Below are 19,767 nucleotides of genomic sequence, written 5' to 3' on the forward strand. Positions count from 1 at the left end.
GGGGAGGGGGAAGGGGAGGGAAGGGGAGGCATACCCGGCATTGCCGGGTGGGGGAGGGGAGGGGAACGGGGGGGAGGGGAGAAGAGGGGGGGAGGGGAGAAGAGGGGGAGAGGGGAGAAGAGGGGGAGGAGGAGGGGGAGAGGTGGAGAAGAGGGGGAGGGGAGGGGGAGAGGGGAAAAGAGGGGGGATGGGGAAGGTGAGGGATGGGAGGGGAGGGGGTGGGAGGGGTGGGAGGGGGGAGGGTGAGGGATGGGAGGGTGAGGGGGTGGGAGGGGGGAGGGTGAGGGATGGGAGGGTGAGGGGGGAGGGGAGGAAGGGGGGTGAGGAGAGGGGGAGGGGAGGGGGAGGGGGGAGGGGGGAGGGAAGGTGAGGGCCAGTCAACAATGACGTTGCAGTTCTCATGGTCGGAGAGCAGCAAAGCAATCGCGACATCGTCCTGCATCTTCGCAAGAGCACGAAGCAGATTTTGGAGACTCACCGATCCTGTGACCCACGCCCGCCAGTACCGGCGTTGCCGGGTGGGGGAAGGGAGACCCACACATTCCCAACCCGTACATTCGCCCTCTCGACTCAAACTCGTATTCGATTCGTATTCGAAATCGAAAGGGGAAATCCTTCGTATTCGAATTCGTAAACACGAAATATGAATTAAAATTTAATTCATATCGCACAAAATCGACACAAAACAAGATCGCATAAAGGTGAAAAAACGCAATGGCTTTTCGCCCTGAATTACGTGCAAACGTGTGACGTGTGACGGGATGGAACATCACGTGATCGCTCTGAGCGAATCAGCGAGCTGCTCGCACTGGCTGAGATTAGCGAGTACTTCGCTGAAATGCGCTGAGGTAAATATGAATAAAAAATATGGATCTCGTCAAATATTGTCTCGGCCATGTTCGTCCCAGGCTCAATGGTCATGTCTATGCCAAATATCAAGCACGTGAGCCTCTCCGTTTCGGAGTCTATCGGTAACACTACACACACACACACACACACACACGCACACACACACGCACACACACACGCACACACACACGCACACACACACACACACACACACACACACACACACACACACAAACTGTGTTTTATATATATAGATTACGTTTCTTGTAGAGCACTCGCCAAGTGGCTTACGCACTGAAGCAAGCACTCCATCAAAACCGTAGATAAGGAACGGCCAGCTTGGCAAACGCTAGCTAGTTGATTGGCAATGAAAGACACACCCCAACATTTGCAAGGGTGTGTTCAGTTACCAAGTTTTTCTGTAGAGACTCACCGATAGGTAATGGAACACCTTAACATGGCATTTTGTTTTCCAAAGGGGGGGGGGGGGGGGGTTGGGTTGTGGAAGGCAATAAAACATGGGAATTCTTCCGGATTTTTTGCAGTCAAATCTAAAGCACGGAGGGAGTGAGACCTCATAGGTGTGACACAAAGAAGGGTCTGAAGCATAATTTATGATAAATACCCTCGCCCACCAACACCGGGAGTGGCGCCACACGATGCTGAGACAAACACGTACCTATAGTGTGTGCTTTATTAACTCAGTGTAACATTGAATGGAGTCTATGTATTAATGCATTTTCATCCATTTGTGTTTTTGGGGGATGTTTTGGGCCAAAATATTTTTTGTGCCCAGGGCCTCAAAATATCTTAATCCACCTCTGGATGTAAGGGAGGATGCTATAGAATAATAAACCACCCTCCTCGTAAAATACGCCACACTCGGAAATTGCAACACAAGAAGAACCAAATTGTCCACAGCCTGGATGGACTACAAAAAAAGCTTTTGATAGTATCTCACATTCATGGGATCATAGTAGTGTCCCACATTCATGGATGATAAAATGCATGCAATTATATAAGATCAACCCCCAAATAATCACACTGATAGGGAAAGCAATGGAGCTTTGGAATACCACATTGAATACCATATTGCAGCACTCTGAAGGAAAGATTGAAATACCAGGAGTGCAGATACGTCAAGGAATCTTCCAGGGAGACAGCCTTTCACCCCTCTTGTTTTGCCTGGCCATGGACCCACTGAGCAACCTCATTAATGATCAAGGACATGGATACACCTCGACATCAAATAAGAGAATGTCCGAAGAGAAAAAAAACCGTAACACATCTAGTGTATCTGGATGTTTTTAAATCTTTGCACCAAACGACAAATTCAGATTGTAAATAAACACGAATACAACAAACCAGAGAAGGTATCCCTAACCCACCAAGCAAAAAAATTCCAAAGACAGGTGTGAATGGAAGATGTCACACAAGAAACCAAAACAACAATGAATACAGCCCCAACAATTGCAAAAAAGACAAAATAAAAATATTGTTACGGATAAAGGGAGGGTGTTCATGGGGTTCCAACGTCCCATTCTTGACACCAGAATGTTACGGTTCTCCTGTCTTCCATTTTTGGGCATCGCCTCTGGATAACTCCAAGAGGACGGCGTGTCTACTAGACCCCGGATGCTGTTTGCAACTATTAACTCTGGCCGGAGCCTCCCGCCCAAAGTCGGTTTACTGTACCAGTGAGATAAACGAAGCAAATGGGCACAGTCCGTGGGTTACGTGACAGATGCTAGTCAGTCAGCAGAGCGAAACCAATTTCATGTAATCAACCTGAGATCAAACTTGGATGACAAATCTGAGTTGGCCAAACGCCTCAGCAATCTTATGTCGCCATCGAAACGGACAGAATAAGTCAAGACACCATTTCCTAAAGAAATGGCATTTAATGCCCGTAACACCAAAAAAGGGCAAGTATCTACAATGACAAGCCAAGCAGGTATTTACAGGCAGATGGAACAATACAATTGCATATATGTCCAATAATTACAGCATTCATACATTCCCCTTATCCTCTACAGTCCACGCGAACATTCCCGCTCTCGGATCCTTATATGCAATGATATAACACTCTACAGTACATATGTCGGCATCATGCATCCGATCTGGAAGGGAAAGATTGGTGATTGACAAAGAATGATGGGCGGAATGATTGGCGATGAAGCCGAGCTGATAGACAAATAAATAGATGGGCAAAATGACGGACCCCTGTACACCTTACACTTGTTGACTCTGGCTCCCATGTCCTGACTGATGCTAGGACCCTCCGAGCTTGAGCTCCCTCCTGTACCTTAAATAGCTTTAAAACGCCCTTTCCTCCCTCCGCCTCTCATATCCGCTCATGCAGCACCCTTATATAATTCTCCGTATCTCCTCACACAACAATACAAAACGAAATATCAACAGATATACACTAACAACGAGGAGAATGACAAAAGCACAGGAAAATACAAAAAAATTATTGCACAGAGTGGAGATAGACAAAGAAGGCTCATTGGAATGGCTAAGAAGAGGTCAGCTCAACTGGGATGGAGAGCGAATCATAATAAATGCCAAAAATCAAAGATACTACACCAATGGATTAAAAAAGATGGCGGGACTGTGCCAGAGGGACAAGTGCAGATTCTGCAAGACAGAAACAGAAAGAACGAGTCACCTGCTCTCGGGATGCAAAAAACTACAATCAGAACTACTTTATTGGAAAAACGAAGGTGATGGCAAGTGGTAAAGCATGTGGTGAGGTGGAAAGAACTGGGAAGTGGCCGTGTGCTGTGTGCAGGAAAAGTGTCGGAGTGAATTACATTCAATGTACAATGTGCGCTGAGTGGGTTCATCAAAAATGTAGTGATTTGAGAGGGTCATTAACCAGTGTGGCAGCTACATTCAAGTGTAAGGTGTGCACAGAGGAAGCTGCAGATGGAGGAAATGTTGAGTTGGATCTTGGAGACGGCGTGAAGCTGGAAGGTGTGAAAACATTCTGTTAGCTTGGAGACATGCTGAATGGAGAAGGTGGATCAGACTCAGCAACGGTTGCTAGAGTGAGATGTACATGGAAGAAGTTTCGGGAACAGTGGCATGCTGACGAGGAGGGGAGTGTCGTTGAAGCTGAAGGGAAAGGTGTATGCTGCATGTGTGAGAAGTGTTATGATTTATGGGAGCGAGACATGGGTAATGAACGTAGAGCAGCAACGAAGGCTGGAAAGGGTGGAAATGCAAATGGTTCGGTGGATGTGTAGAGTATCGTTGAGAGAGAGGAAGACAAATGATGAATTGGGAAAGATGATGGGAATAGAGCCTGTGATTGATGCTGTGAAGAGAAACAGGTTGAGATGGTTTGGTCATGTGTTGAGGAAGGATGAAAGTGACTGGTTGAGAAGAGTGATGGAAATGAATGTAGAAGGAAGTCGATGACGGGGAAGACCGAGAAAGACTTGGCTAAAGATGGTCGAAGAAGAAATGCGGGCAAGGGGGTTAACAAGGGGAGATGCAGAAAATAGGGCAAAATGGAGAACATTGTCATGGGGACCACAAGGCTAACCCCCGCTCTAGCAGGGAAAATGGCCTGAAAATGCCTGTTGTTGTTGTTGTTGTAGAATTACTTTACAAACAATGTTACAACAAAGTACGCAAAGTGATTCATTGGCATATCTGCAAAAATGTAAACATCCCAGTTCCAGAAAACTCATGGAAACACGAACCAAGGGCAATCATTGAAATGAGGATGTCATGCTCACGTACGACCTGATGATTCCATCGAGCGTGAACATAGAAAACAAAGCATTGTATCCGGACATTGTACTCAGGAACAAACAGGAAAAGCCAGCATTGATGATTGAGAAATCAGTACTCAGCGATTTTGGCCTAAACAACGCAGAAAATCAAGAAAATGACAAAATACCAGGACCTCAAAATAGACGTCAAGAGATCTTGGAAGATGAAGAGCATCGGAATTGTACCAGTGATAATTGCAGCAACAGGAATGATGAAGAAGAACCTTACTGAGATATTAAAAACCATTCACGGGAATATTACCACAAACGAACTACAACTGGAGGCAATCCGGGGTTCGGTGACGATCCTGAAAAGAGAACTTGGAACAAAACTCTGAAAAAGTTGAACAGCTTGGTCCATGAACTGTGATCGCTTACTGAAGAGGAGGTGGATACTTTGGGTCCTGGGAGGACTCCGTCCACCTCCTGAAACCCGCAAATGGAGATAACAACCAATGACACACACACACACACATACACACACACACACACACACACACACACACACACACACACACACACACACACACACACACACACACACACACACACACACACACACACACACACACACACACATATCTACACACACACACACACACATACGCATATACGCACACACACACACACACACACATACACACACACATATATACACACACACACACACACACACACACACACACACACACACGAAGGGGGATAGATACATCGAGACCTGGGAGGGATCCATTCCACCTTCTGAAATCGGCATATGGAGTTAATATCCAATGACAAACAGTAAAGTGATTGCAGAATCCCCTTACCCCCGCGCAGACAGACAAACAAGCAAGACAGATAGACAGACAAACAGCGTCCCCTCCCCTCCCCTCCCCACACATACCCCCTCCTCACATCATCCACTCCTCGTCCGCATATCCTTTCCCTCTCCACTCCTCACATCCCCCCTTCCCCCTTCACATCCCCACACCCACACATATCCCCTCCTCACATCCTTTCTACCCCTCTTCACATCCTCCTCCTCTCCTCCCCTCCTCACATAGTCACATCCTTTCCCTCCCCCTCCTCACATCCCACCCCTCCTCAGTCCTCACATCGCACCCCTCCTCAGTCCTCACATCCCACCCCTCCTCAGGCCTCACATCGCACCCCTCCTCAGTCCTCACTTCCAACCCCTCATCAGTCCTCACATCCCACACCTCCTCAGTCCTCACATCCCACACCTTCTCAGTCCTCACATCCCACACCTCCTCAGTCCTCACTTCCAATCCCTCCTCAGTCCTCACATCCCACCCCTCCTCAGTCCTCACATCCCACACCTCCTCAGTCCTCACTTCCAACCCCTCCTCAGTCCTCACATCCCACACCTCCTCAGTCCTCACATCCCACACCTCCTCAGTCCTCACTTCCAACCCCTCCTCAGTCCTCACATCCCACACCTCCTCAGTCCTCACATCCCACCCCTCCTCAGTCCTCACTTCCAACCCCTCCTCAGTCCTCACATCCCACCCCTCCTCAGTCCTCACATCCCACACCTCCTCAGTCCTCACATCCCACCCCTCCTCAGTCCTCACATCCCACTCCCCTCAGTCCTCACACCCCAGGCGTCTCTCATTCTCCCCTCACAGCCTCCTGAAGGATCGACGCCCCTATTCTTTCCTTCCCTTCTCGTGCATTTCATGTCAAACTGCATCTGCCAACGAATTCAGTTATTAACGCACAGGTTGTAAACCTGGTGCGTTATAGCGTTTGCCTGGGAATTTCTGTCTCTCCAAAAGTGAAGCTAGTTTCTGTCACCCATTTCTGTCGCTCAGATGTGTAAACATGACGTCATCAAATCTATATTTATAGGATAGGTTAAAGGAGATATATATGTTATAGGATAGGAATATAGGACCCAAATGACCCAGAGGACCCAAATGACCCAGAGGACCCAAATGACCCAGAGGACCCAAATGACCCAGAGGACCCAAATGACCCAGAGGACCCAAATGACCCAAATGACCCAGAGGACCCAGAGGACCCAAATGACCCAGAGGACCCAAATGACCCAGAGGACCCAAATGACCCAGAGGACCCAAATGACCCAGAGGACCCAAATGACCCAAATGACCCAGAGGACCCAAATGACCCAGAGGACCCAAATGACCCAGAGGACCCAAATGACCCAAATGACCCAGAGGACCCAAATGACCCAGAGGACCCAAATGACCCAAATGACCCAAATGACCCAGAGGACCCAAATGACCCAGAGGACCCAAATGACCCAGAGGACCCAGAGGACCCAAATGACCCAGAGGACCCAAATGACCCAAATGACCCAAATGACCCAAATGACCCAGAGGACCCAAATGACCCAGAGGACCCAAATGACCCAGAGGACCCAAATGACCCAGAGGACCCAAATGACCCAGAGGACCCAAATGACCCAGAGGACCCAAATGACCCAGAGGACCCAAATGACCCAAATGACCCAAATGACCCAGAGGACCCAGAGGACCCAAATGACCCAGAGGACCCAAAGGACCCAGAGGACCCAAATGACCCAAATGACCCAAATGACCCAGAGGACCCAAATGACCCAGAGGACCCAAATGACCCAGAGGACCCAAATGACCCAGAGGACCCAAATGACCCAGAGGACCCAGAGGACCCAAATGACCCAGAGGACCCAAATGACCCAAATGACCCAGAGGACCCAAATGACCCAAATGACCCAAATGACCCAGAGGACCCAGAGGACCCAAATGATCCAGAGGACCCAAAGGACCCAGAGGACCCAAATGACCCAAATGACCCAGAGGACCCAAATGACCCAGAGGACCCAAATGACCCAGAGGACCCAAATGACCCAGAGGACCCAAATGACCCAGAGGACCCAGAGGACCCAAATGACCCAAAGGACCCAGAGGACCCAAATGACCCAGAGGACCCAAATGACCCAGAGGACCCAAATGACCCAGAGGACCCAAATGACCCAGAGGACCCAAATGACCCAGAGGACCCAAATGACCCAGAGGACCCAAATGACCCAGAGGACCCAAATGACCCAGAGGACCCAAATGACCCAGAGGACCCAACTGACCCAGAGGACCCAAATGACCCAGAGGACCCAGAGGACCCAGAGGACCCAAATGACCCAGAGGACCCAAATGACCCAGAGGACCCAAATGACCCAGAGGACCCAAATGACCCAGAGGACCCAAATGACCCAGAGGACCCAAATGACCCAGAGGACCCAAATGACCCAAATGACCCAGAGGACCCAAATGACCCAGAGGACCCAAATGACCCAGAGGACCCAAATGACCCAGAGGACCCAAATGACCCAGAGGACCCAGAGGACCCAAATGACCCAGAGGACCCAAATGACCCAGAGGACCCAAATGACCCAGAGGACCCAAATGACCCAGAGGACCCAAATGACCCAAATGACCCAGAGGACCCAGAGGACCCAGAGGACCCAGAGGACCCAAATGACCCAGAGGACCCAAATGACCCAGAGGACCCAAATGACCCAGAGGACCCAGAGGACCCAAATGACCCAGAGGACCCAAATGACCCAGAGGACCCAAATGACCCAGAGGACCCAAATGACCCAGAGGACCCAAATGACCCAGAGGACCCAAATGACCCAGAGGACCCAAATTCTATGTATGTTTCTATGATGATGTATGTTTTGGTGAAAGTACATAATGTGAATACTAGTAGCAATTTTACAAAAACCATGGCATAATTTCAAATCTTGACCCGAGATGATAATTATGCTACATCATAATTTCCATGTGCCAACCTGGGCGGAATCCAAGTGGATTCACTTGACTTGTTTTGTATCAAGAACGTACAACATGAACCATGTTGAGGAAGGTCCTCGTTTCGGTTGCTAAAATCGAGTCAGTCATCATAATAACGATTACTACTACTATTACTATTATTAACGCACAGGTTGTAAACCTGGTGCGTTATAGCGTTTGCCTGGGAATTTCTGTCGCTCCAAAAGTGAAGCACGTTTCTGTCGCTCAGATGTGTAAACATGACGTCATCAAATCTATATTTAGGCTAACCATGGGCTACCCCTTTGGCTGGTACGCGGCCGCTCGCTAGTACATAATATAGGATATATTTGTTATATGTTATGTTATAGGATATATAGGATATATGTTATATGATATAGGATATATATAGGATAGGTTATAGGATATATATGTTATAGGATAGGAATATAGGACCCAAATGACCCAGAGGACCCAAATGACCCAGAGGACCCAAATGACCCAGAGGACCCAAATGACCCAAATGACCCAAATGACCCAGAGGACCCAAATGACCCAGAGGACCCAAATGACCCAGAGGACCCAAATGACCCAGAGGACCCAAATGACCCAGAGGACCCAAATGACCCAGAGGACCCAAATGACCCAGAGGACCCAAATGACCCAGAGGACCCAAATGACCCAGAGGACCCAAATGACCCAGAGGACCCAAATGACCCAGAGGACCCAAATGACCCAGAGGACCCAAATGACCCAGAGGACCCAAATGACCCAGAGGACCCAAATGACCCAGAGGACCCAAATGACCCAAATGACCCAGAGGACCCAAATGACCCAGAGGACCCAAATGACCCAGAGGACCCAAATGACCCAGAGGACCCAAATGACCCAGAGGACCCAAATGACCCAGAGGACCCAAATGACCCAGAGGACCCAAATGACCCAGAGGACCCAAATGACCCAGAGGACCCAAATGACCCAGAGGACCCAAATGACCCAGAGGACCCAAATTACCCAGAGGACCCAAATGACCCAGAGGACCCAAATGACCCAGAGGACCCAAATGACCCAGAGGACCCAAATGACCCAGAGGACCCAAATGACCCAGAGGACCCAAATGACCCAAATGACCCAGAGGACCCAAATGACCCAGAGGACCCAAATGACCCAGAGGACCCAAATGACCCAGATGACCCAAATGACCCAGAGGACCCAAATGACCCAAATGACCCAAATGACCCAAATGACCCAAATGACCCAGAGGACCCAAATGACCCAGAGGACCCAAATGACCCAGAGGACCCAAATGACCCAGAGGACCCAAATGACCCAGAGGACCCAAATGACCCAGAGGACCCAAATGACCCAGAGGACCCAAATGACCCTCTGGGTCAATAAAAGTTGAAACTGGGCAAATGTCAATGAAAATTTGCCAGACCCAGACCAGAAAATGACCCAGAGGACCCAAATGCCCAGAGGACCCAGAGGACCCTGTGAATGTGAATGAATGTGAACATAATGTGAATACTAGTAGCAATTTTACAAAAACCATGGCATAATTTCAAATCTTGACCCGAGATGATAATTATGCTACATCATAATTTCCATGTGCCAACCTGGGCGGAATCCAAGTGGATTCACTTGACTTGTTATTATTATAATAACTATTATTACTGAGCTCCCAAATCAAGGCAAATCAACTGCCCACTTTCGCTTCCACGTGCCAACACTTGTGATGACGTCACGGAATAAACTTTGGAGGTTTCGCAAAGACAGCAAAGTTTTGTCATCATAACCTTTTACCTGAACTCAAGATGAACCCAAGTGATGACATCACGAGAACATTTCAACACTTCAACCGCTGATCCTTCCCCTACTACATTCCCATTCGTCGCACGTGACCCCGATCCTCCCCTCGCCACGCCTTCTTTGCCTCGCTTTTTCCGGTCCGATCGTTATAAAAGGGCGGGGAATGAACTTTATCATTTAACCTTGTTAGAGTTCACAGGTTTGCTTCGAGTGTGCCCGGTCCAGCACCTTTACCTCGGTCGTTTGCTGATTCGTTCTCCCCGTACCTGGCCCAGGTTCTCTTTGCTTCTCGTGACTTCGGTGCACGTGCTTCGTCTGTTTCTCGTGACTTTTCAGGAAGTTCTTGTGAAGGTGATCGACGGTCGTTATTTAATTAAACCGTCCATGATCGTGCCTCGAATGTTCCAAGTGTAATGAGTTTGTCTTTCCATCAGGTGTGAAACTGCAATGGCCGAGAGTAAAGCTCCTGCTGCCGTCGTCGGTGAGACTGAGCCTGAAGCTCAAGAGACTGAGGTGCGTCTGGGCATTGAGTGATTGACTTGCACGACCAGGGCGAAGTGCAGCGTTTGTTTGTCATGTAAAGTCACCATTGTTAGCCTTTGGGGCTCAACGCTGTTAATATGTTCCTTATATCTGTTAATATACCTAGATTAGGGTACCAGGCTGGAGCTGGTTTGTGGGTTTTTTTGTTTGTTGGTGCAACGTAGACAATTTGTTTTAATTAATTATAAGTGGCTGCTTTACTTTACAGGTTTAATTACCTCCACCAAAGGTAGATGGAGGTTTTCACGTCTGTCTTTGTGAACAAAATATCTCGGTTGTGGACGGATTCGGACGAAATTTGGCAGAGATGTCGCGTACGTCACAAGGACGAAATGATTCGATTTTGGCGAAGATTCGGATCCGGCTTCTAGAATTTTTAAAGTGATTCTTCACCATTGAGTGATGTACTCACCCTGGTGGAGGTGTGCTCTCTACCGAGTGCCGTGCTAGTTTTGACCTGGAATCGTTGTAGTTGAAAATGATTTAGCCAAAACTTCTTCACTATTTATTTATTAATTAATGCAATGTGGTGTTTGTGGGACTATGTATAGATGTGTTGGGTACGTACCTGCCTACGTATAGGTTCCTACAATAGATGGTTGGATTAATCCATTGTTTTGTGGGATGGAAAATATGTAATATACATCTTTGGGGGGGGGTGGTTTGACAGGCCACTGTTTTGGGGGAAGGGGGAAGGGAAGGAGGAAAATTTTACCCGTGCAGAGTGCTTTAACTTGTGTTGCTCAGATAAAGGAAAGTTTAATACCCTCTGCCACAATCACCAGGTGCTGCTACACTGTACACATTTACATAGAGAATTTATGCTCCTCTCCCGGTCCCCCGCACCCCCGAATGAGGCCACAGCCGCATAACCTATGTTAACCCCGAGCCAAAGTTGTATTTGTACCCTGAGTAAAGTATGTGTTCTTAGCTAGAGTACACGGCGTTGCTGAAGCGAAAAAGAAGCATTAACCTATTTGAAATGAAGGCAAATATAATGGAAAAGCAATTGCAACAGCATCCATCACAAATGTCAAGTCATTTCACCTTTTTGTTGAATATATGCTGATGAATCATCACGAGTTCATGTCACGTCAAATGAGTTCATCACGTTTCTGAGTTGAGTATGGTGACTTTCAGGAAGAAGCTTTACTACAAACTTTGTACACTTCTGGAATTTTTGTATTTGTGAATGTGTACTTGTATATAATTGTCATTAATCAAAAGGCTTCAGCACTATAGTTTTTTTTTTTTAGCTGCGTCGCAGACGCTGGTCATAGTGCCCTCTGTTCTTTTTCTTGTTCTTGCAGAGAAGACGACCTCAAAGCTCCACCCATTCTGGGAACCATAGCTCCACCCATTCTGGGAGAGCCTTCATATAAACAAATATCCATTTTATTAACTCGCATAGCTTTGAGGCCTGTTTTGTAGGCCCGTGGTGTCTTCCCCTCAGTTTTATTTCAAATCAAATTCGATATATCATTTCATTTTTCACAGTCGCTAACATAGTTTTAGACTCGGTTGAAAAAAAACGGAGAAAATCCGATGAAAGTTGCCCTTTATAGAACGAAATGAATTCTCAAAGGCCTGTAACCAAGTCCATTGAGATATATATTTTTTAAATCGCGGCATGGTCAGTCATACACCGCCCAAAATAACAGATGGGAAAATGCCGAGATATATAAAAAATTCGTCGCCACACACGCGAAATTGCCGAGATATATTTTCACTTTGCACAAAAATAACATAGTAATCGAATCAATAGGAATGTCCTGTGCCTATAACATCGACGTTATAGGCACAACCATCTAGGCATTGTGTAACATCGACGTGGCTTTTGTTTTAATTAACTTTTTGTACTTGTTTAAAATTAAACTCCAAAGAAACTAACTTAATATTTTTTTTTTTTGGGCCAAAAACATTCCCAGGCACGCACTGATGAACCTCAATTTGACGAAGATCCGTTCAGCTATCTCTGAGAATGGCCACACACACATGGCTCTTATATAGTATTCATTTTCTAATGCTAGCTGATGGGACACCCAGCTTAACATCTATCCATGGGGTTTCATGCTTTGTGATGGCAATGCCCCCCTGCCTGAGGTGCCATCTGAAATCTAACATGGTACTGTGTATGTATTAGTCATGTGGTAGACTGATCAAGATGAAGCTTTTGTAATTTGGGTTATAAAATCGGTTTATTTATTTTTCAGACCATCGTGGCACGTGTTCTGAACCTTCCAATGGTCAGTACTGCATGTGACGTGGTGTCAGCTGCATATAGCAGCACAAAGGAGCAGTATCCTTGCGTGAAGTCTGTGTGCGAGGTTGCAGAAACTGGTGTCAAAGCAGTTGCTGGTGTGACCATGAGTACGGTGCAACCGCTGGTGGACAAATTGGAGCCTCAGAGTAAGTAATGTGCCATTTCATTTTCATTGATGTTCCAATATAATTATCGCATTGTTTAAAAGGGTGGATATTGTAATCTGCTCCTGTTTGACAATCTTGTGATCACCAACAACACGGGTGCACAAGCAGAATCTTTTTTTTTTTTTTTTTTTTTTTTTTTTTTTTTGCCCTGTCCCATGTGGGATGGTCACAACGTCAATGCAATTGCAGGCACATTTTAAAATGAAACTTTGTATATGTTCACTCCACATTAGGGCATGCATGAAATCTAGTATTTATTTTTGGGGTGGGGGTGGTTTGACCAGTTTGTCCCCAGGGGTTGGACTTGGGTATGAAATGGAAATTCTTAACTTTTATTGGGCAATGGCTGGAACTTTTTTGCCATCTTTTAACTTCTTTTGATGCACAGTGGGGGGGATTTGTGATGCCATGCCATCAACTTCGCTGTAGTTGGATTTGGTATTGTGCCGCTGCTTAATGTGGTGTACCAGGTGTCGAATTTCACCCATGTTAAAAAAATTAAACATTCTGCTTATCGGATTACTACCTAGTATGATTTGCTGGGTTTACTTTCAGCTTAAAGTATTAACATGAATACTAATGTTGAAGGCAAAAAAATAGTTGCTCATTTCGGTGACAAAATGCTCTTCGTGCCTGCACGCGGTGGTTGTGGACTTGCTTCATGGCTTGGATAATAAATGATCCTCTTGTAGGTGCTCTATGTACAAGGAGTGGCCTGTAGAAATTGGATGGGCAAAAAGACCAGATAAGTTGGATTTTCCATTTCATTTAGGATGACGAAGCATTTGAGCAATCAAATTGTGAAAATGGGCATGATGCGAAGCATCGTGGTGCATCTTTTATCGGCTTGTGTATTGCAGCAACATTCTCCATAAGGATTGAGTGGATCTGGTCTGGTACAGTCTGTAGTTGTATGCTTCACCTGGACCAACTCCAAACCTGAGATTGTTTTGCCAAATCTTGTTCTTAAATCTCCACTGCCCCACCTCAGGTGCTTGTGCATTTAATAAATGTTATCTTGAATCTTGTGGTAAATGCAACTTGCAATTTGGTGTCCAATGCATATTGGGTTCAAGTTTATTGTACTGATATAATGCAACTTGAGTAATCTAGGCTATAGGGTGATGGTGCAACAGTTGAGCAATTGTGGTTGTGACTACATGACAATGCTGCTTTAAAACTGACTTTCTTGTCTAACGAATAACCTAATTGTCCTCAACCCAACCACTCCAGTTGCTGCTGTGAATACCTATGCTTGCAAGGGTTTGGACAAACTTGAAGAGACTATGCCCATTTTGCATGAACAACCAGGAAAGGTATGACAAAGCTGCTTGCTGTCATTCTGGAAATATTGATTTATTTGAGTAGATTGGCTCCTGGTGTACATTTCTTGCACCAGGCATTCCTAGCTTGGTGTTGGCTAGCTTGGTGTTGGCTAGCTTGGTGTTGGCTAGCTTGGTGTTGGCTAGGTATCCTAGGATCCTGGGTTAGAATCCCGGTCGATCGCTGAATTAACGCCAGGGGGGTTGACTCTGCCTGTCCTTCCGAGGTCGGCAAATTGAGTACCAGCTTGCTGGGATGAATGACCCCGGTGCGTACCCCGGTTTAGAATAGGTACACCGTATCCCTGTGCATTGTAAGAGTGACCAAGGGTTGGCGTCGAAGGGCATCCGGCCATAAAAACATTGCCTCAAACAGGGAACCATGATTGACATGGGGCCCGCAAGGCTAACCCCCGCTCCAGTGGGGAAAATGGCCTGAAAACGATCATTCATTCATTGTACATTTCTTGCAGCAGTTTTGTTACATGTAAGATGCTACATGGGGCATTTTTAATTAATGTAATCGAACACCTGGGGTCAAAAGGTCAAATGCTGAAAATTGACTTATGGGCACATTTTAAAATGAAACTGTATATTCAAACAACATTGGAGGGGGGGGGCACCTGAAATCTAATTTTTTGACTTCTGGTTCATGCCCCAGGGCTGTGGACTTGGTTATAAGGGTCAAAATGGGAATTTAAACTTTTTGATATTTGGTTATTCCTACTGGAACTTTTTGCCATTTTCCAACTTTGCTTTAGGTGGTTATGCATGGATTTGTGATGGCATGCCATTGACTTCAAGTTTTTTTTTGTTTGTTTTTTTTTTGTTTTTTTTTGCCCTCTAACTTTAAAGGGCCATGATGGCTCTATTTTAAATGTCAAACCTTGGTTAGCAGCGACTACAATTGACAATACTCCCCTCTGTCTTGTCCAAGCATGCTGGATAGACTGAATTAAGAGGTTAATATCACATCTTCAATATACTTTATACTCGGACTGAAGTGTGCTCCTTGTCACCCATTCTGCATGATCCTGAAAGGCAATGTTCTGACCTTTTGGTTTATGAATATGGTTCCTTCAATTGTTTAACATTCATGCAGATGGTTCCTCATTCATTGCACTAGTGACATTTTGCAGATATGGTGAACCATTTGAAATGGATTGTTGAGGCCTATTTTGCATCATCCCTTAAAGATTAACATGCACATTCATTGATTTCAATTTTGTAGCTGAGCTTTGTATACTTGAGGCTGCATTGCTTTGTTAAGCTACCTTTCATGCCCAGAAACCATGGAATTGCTCCATCCAACCCTTCCCTTCTCCCTTGAGGTTGTCCCAGGCCTTTTAAATGCTCATGTGAAGAGGTCCGTGCTGTCTGTACTCATGCTGTAGCATTGCTATTCCTATTTGACTGTTTAGCATGCCCAATAGATATTTGTTAAAATCTCATGCATTAGTGGTGTATTGTATGATGTTGGCACCATGTTTTTCAGGTTGCATCTGATGCTAAGGGGATGGTATCTTCGACGGTTAACACCATGACAGGCATGGTGGATAAGACAAAAGGTGCAGTTGGAAGTGGTGTAGAGAAGACCCGAGAGGTTGTATCCGGTAGCGTGAACACCGTGATGAGTACCCGGATGGGACAGATGGTGACTACTAGTCTTGACACCGCTTTAACAAAGACAGAAGAATGCTTGGATTATCTCATGCCTCCTGGAGAAACTTGTAAGATATTTTGATTGCTGCTTTTGGTGTAATTTTATTGCCTTTATATATACTAGGGCATGCCCGTACTATATCTATATCTAAAATTATATCCCCCCCCCTCTATTTACATGAAATGGTTTGGTCCAAAGCGAACGGCTTGCGGAGTTTGGTAAAGAAATCGCCATAGCGTGCACAAACGCGCAGGAAAGCGAAAGAATCGCAAATTAGTTTTAAAACATAGTTTAACGCCAACATAGCGGCAACATAGTTTGCCAACGTGAAATAAATGAATACGCTCTCAAATGTGCCGTCCGAGGCAGAGTCTGTTCGCCACGTTCGGCACACGTGATAACTCGCTGCTCTCTGATTGGTTGAATCGTTTTTTGGACATAGCTCGGTAACTACTTGTCCGATTAATATGAAACCTTGAAAAGGCACATCCTCGGGTCCCCAGCAATATACCTGGCAAGTTTCAAGTATATCGGACCGGTAGTTGTCGAGAAACAGCGGTCGCATACACACACACACACAGAGATCACTGGAATTATAGATAGATATATATATATTTTTTCCTTCCAAGTTCAATTTGATTACAGTAATGGTGGTAGGTTCAAGGGGCTATGAATCTGGACAAAATAGGAGAAAATGAGTGGGATTAACTTTCAAAGTCCAGGAAGCAGAGCTAAATCTTAAGTTGAACTTTTGCATTGACAAAATCCTGGTATAAAAACTTTTATACTTAAAAAAAGAAAAATATTCATTTTCGTTTTTTAAACTAGTCGTTGCCTGGAAAATCATGCAATTTAGTTTTTGATATTCTGTTTATATCCTTCTGTTAAGTAACACTACATTCTTTGTGCTGTTTTTGTATGAAATTTTGTATGTCTGAGGAAGCCACGCCCCTAGTCTAAATCTGATGCACCCATGTTTTTGTTGTGAAGTTACTCCCCCCACCCCATGGACCCCTTCACCCCTCTGTCACCTGAGGCTGTCCATGAGGCACAACCAGACGTTCACAAATAGGGTTATAGATAAATTGGTGGGACAAATTTGTTAGGGGGAGACAAACAAGCAGAATAATCGCTTTTGTTGTTTTAAACCCCATCAGGTCAGTGATGTCAAGCTCGGTGAATTGAATAAAATGTAGGCCTGGTTTCTCCAGCAAAGTTGTATAAATAACATTTCAATCTACGATTAAAATTTTCAGTGCACCACTTTAACAGTAATGTGGCTGATAAGCCATGTCGTATCTTGTGTTCCAATTTCTACATCCGTGGGCTATTTAGGGTAGTTTATAAAAATTCATCTTTCTCATTAATTGCCTTTTACCGAAGAGCCTAATTGCTGTTTCATTAACAATCCAGAAGTCTTATGTGCAATTGTTTATGGTGGCCTCTTTCAAAAGATCTTTCTATTGCATAGGATTTGCTTCTTGCTCATCTCTAGCTTAGGTCTATGGTACTGAAATAAGGAAAACATTCCTTGTAGGAATCATGATCTTCCTATTTTTATTTGCTGGGGATAAAATGGGGGTCATTGTTGCATGTTGGAAGTGCTTTATCATTTGTGCTTTGTTGCTCCAGCTCAACCAGCGATTGAGATTGCGGGTGATCAGAGTAATGGAACCGAAAGAGCAAGTTATTATGTGCGCTTGGGCTCATTGTCGAGCAAAGTGCAGCAGCGTGTACGATAAGTCTGTGGGACAAGTCCGCAACCTTAAGCAGCACAGTACTGATGCTGTGATGCGCCTGCAGCATGCTGTGGATTTGGTGAGATTGAGTGGCCATTTGGGTTGTTGCTGTGAGCACTTTTTGTTGGGGTTTGGGGGAGGGGGTTGTATCGTCCAAGTATTCTTGGTATGAGTCCTTTCAAGTGAATAATAGCAGTTGAGGAAATAAAATTGCCAATTTTAAAATGTATATTTTATGTATTTTTTTCCCTTCTCCAATTGTACCAAGGTCTGTCTAAATGGGATGCTTGTACCTTTCAGATCGAGTTTGCAAAAACACAGTTGGGTTCTGCCAACAACAAGATGCATGAGACCCAGGAGAAGCTGCAGCACATGGTCAATGAGTGGCGTGAGACTCAGAGAACAAACGGAGGCAACTGACCAATTGGCTGAGGTATGCACAAGTATTAAAAACAAAACTTTTTTTTTAATGCATTGTACTTTTGTAGGATTTGGGAGAACCATGAGATTGCATAAAAGATCCTTGTATAATTATATTTAACAGTTGAGCTGTTATTCCAGAGTAGAGCAGATTCAGGCATTGGCTGACCTATGAAAAGTTTGGGGTTTTAGATCATGCTGTCTTTACAATCGCACATCAGATTTGCATCTACCTTTCAGACGACGGAATCACGAATGCTGCGTATGGTTCGGTCCTTGAGCCAACAGCTCCAGGTTACAGGCCAGAACCTCGTGAGCAATGTCCATGGGTTACCCGAGCATGTGCAGGAGAAGGCGCAACAGGTGCGCCAGGCTGGTGAGGCTTTGGCCACTGCCTTCCATGCTCAAACTTCCTTTCAGGTATGAGCCCGAAATATTTTTCCTGAAACGTGTTTAATTGTGGCCTAAATATAATTTGCATTTTTCCCCTTCGTGTGGTTTAAGGCTGGGCTTAATCCCTGTATTTGCAATTTCCATTGACAGGATATTCCCACAGCATTGCTTGCTCGGTCGAAGGAGCAACTTTCCACGATCGGTGGATCTGTGGATGTCATCCTTGACTACTTGGTGCACAACACTCCTCTCTCCTGGATGGTGGGTCCCTTCAAAAAGCAGCATGAGGGGTTGGAAGCTGTTTCCATGGAAACATTGGAGAAACCATCCACCACGCATACTTAGTAAATGGCTTTTTGGGGTTTTGTTCCAGAAAAATGTTTTCACTTGTCTGATCACTTTGTAACGATGCATGTCTTGTCAAATAAAGAGCATTGGAAATGAAGCTGTGTTTTTGATGTACGATTAAGTGAATGACTGTTGAAGTGCCCCCTTTTAACAACACTTCAACTACATACAAATTCCAGACTAAACCGACTAATTGGGATTTTAACTTGTGACATGTAAAGACCTGCATTCTACTCAAAGGTAAGTGGCCGCTACTTTTTTTTCTCTCCCCCCCCTCACTGAGTTTGCAAAATGGTGCTGCTGGCTTTGCTTGCTTTTGTGGAACAATCGTGGGATAGTGGACTGCCTTGATCCTGATTCTTGCTGCTTTTTTTTGTTTGTTTTTTGCTAGGCTTTTGAAATTTTTGACCTGCGCTTGGCGTATGATGAAGTGTTTGACGTTGTGCATGAGAGTTTCTCAGATTTTTGAGCCCTGCTAAATACAAAATACCCCCCTCCCCCATTCGTTGATTCTCAGGCGATTGTGTGATGTTGTTGTACATTAAAATTAAATTGCTGTGGCCGCTGTGCCCATTTCTTTTCCCCATTTGTTGCATCTCCTCTTACTGGAGTAAATTGAAATGGCTAACGGGTTTTCATGATTAATGTATTTCTACAAATCAATTTGACTTGTTGGCTTCAAGTGTTGACTTT

General features: G+C 45.4%; 1 pseudogene across 1 annotated transcript; it reads left to right on the forward strand.

Annotated features, from left to right (window-relative positions):
- Window positions 1–10,430: 10,430 nt before the first annotated feature.
- LOC144890832 (perilipin-3-like) lies at window positions 10,431–19,171 on the forward strand (annotated as a pseudogene). The gene is made up of 9 exons (XR_013622527.1): window positions 10,431–10,567; window positions 10,651–10,729; window positions 12,973–13,168; window positions 14,423–14,505; window positions 16,007–16,250; window positions 17,807–17,992; window positions 18,143–18,346; window positions 18,574–18,753; window positions 18,877–19,171. The product of XR_013622527.1 is annotated as a perilipin-3-like (transcript).
- Window positions 19,172–19,767: the final 596 nt, after the last annotated feature.

This window comes from Myxine glutinosa, chromosome 2 (genome assembly GCF_964187855.1).
Source record: "Myxine glutinosa chromosome 2, kmMyxGlut1.1, whole genome shotgun sequence".
Taxonomy (NCBI): Eukaryota; Metazoa; Chordata; class Myxini; order Myxiniformes; family Myxinidae; genus Myxine; species Myxine glutinosa.